The following is a 1,756-nucleotide window of genomic DNA, read 5'->3' on the forward strand; positions in this document are numbered from 1 at the left end:
AGGGGCCCCCCGCCGCACCTTACAAAAGCAGACGGGGTGGGGGAGTGACGCGCATGAGACTCCGTGACCCCCAGATGCCACCCGAGGGCAGCGGAGCAGAGAGCTCCGGGTCCGGAGAGTCCCTCCGGGTCCTGGCCGCCCACCCAACGCCCCCAGCCCGCTCGGCCTCAGTAACTTTCTTTCTCAACTAAAATCACACTTACTTTTCTTTCCGCTTGATTAGCCCTTACCACGTGTTTTGTATTGCGATTTTTAAAAAATCTGCTATAGAGTGCATGTACACCCGGGAGAGAGCAGAGGGGGAACGGGAGAAAGCACCCCGAGGACTGCTGTGCCGTTAAGCCAGTGGGACGTGCAGCAGCGCTGGCAGCGCAGCCCTCACGCTGACCGCTGGTCCCGCAGCCGCGCAGTTTATGTGGGATCCAGCTGCCTTAAGGACCAGCCATTGACTGGCCCATTATTATCATTTTTTAAAATTTGGGAACCAGCAGTTAGCGTAATGGCTATGTCGCTGGACTCCCACGTAGTCGACCACGGTTCGCGTCCTGGATCTGGCGGTATAAAACTCATGCCTGGTGTGTGTGCGTGCGTGCCCAAGATCCCGAGAGGAGAATGTTGGTGAAGGGATTGCAGCGTGACCATCCCCCCTGGGGGTGATTTCTCGCTTTCTGTCTCTGTCTGGCGAGCGCACGCGCCCTATAGCAAAACCTCTCCAAAAACAATTTTTTTATATTGGCATGGGATTTTACCATTCATATTATAAAATGTTTTTGAACACATAGTCTCTGTTAAACCCTCACACCACCCTGGGAGATTCTACCTCCTTGCAGAGGAGGGAATGCGAGCTGAGGAGCCTTGCTGAAGGCCATGTCCGGCAGCTTAAGGACTGCAGACCAGCCCCTCTGCGTTCAGTCTCCGTGATGGTGTCTGGGCTCCACAGTAAAGCGCTGGGCGGCGGCAGGTGCAGGTTTCAAACCTGCGGGCCTAGCCCACCGCTCTGCCCCTTGCAGGCACTCGGCTTCTGTGGACTGAGAGGCTCAGGAAGAGTCGGAGAATAGTCAGCGGGTGGGAAGGGCTGAGGCTGGAGGCTGCAGCATCACGTGGGTTACCCCATCTTCAGACCTGATGCAGGGGATCGCAGGCAGCAATGGCAAAGATGCTTCCCATTGAACAGGAAGAAATTCTTTTCTTTCCTTCCTTCCTCTCTTTCTTTCTTTCCTCCCTCCCTCCCTCCCTTCCTTCCTTCCTTCCTTTCTTCTTTCTTTCTTTGTTTTTTTTTGGTCAAAGGGCATCTGTACTTGCCAGAGAGAGACAAAGTGGGGGAGGAAAGTGAGAAAGCACCCTCTATGAGGAACTCTCCCGGTAATCCTTTCTACTCCATTTCTCCCTCTCTCCGGATTCTAGACGTGCTGCACACACATCCAGCAGGCTTTTTGTTGTTGTTGTTGTTGTTTTGGTTTTTTGTTTGTTTGTTTGTTTGTTTGTTTTTTAACTGCCAGATTGGGACTCAAATCCCATGTGGGATCCAGCCACCTTAAATGTGCTACCAGCCGGCTCCAGACGTTCTTTATGAAAAAATTACTGGGACCAGCAGATGGCATAGCGGTTACGTCCCTGGGCTCTCACAGGGCCTACCTCAGTTCAAGTCCCAAACCTGGTGGCTTGGAATTGTCGCTGGGCATGTGTGCATACATGCCCAAGATCCCAGAGGAGAATGAAGAAGTGATTGTGGCATAGCCATCCCCACTGGGGGTGA

This window comes from Tupaia chinensis, unplaced genomic scaffold (assembly GCF_000334495.1).
Source record: "Tupaia chinensis unplaced genomic scaffold, TupChi_1.0 Scaffold000678_1, whole genome shotgun sequence".
Lineage (NCBI taxonomy): Eukaryota > Metazoa > Chordata > Mammalia > Scandentia > Tupaiidae > Tupaia > Tupaia belangeri.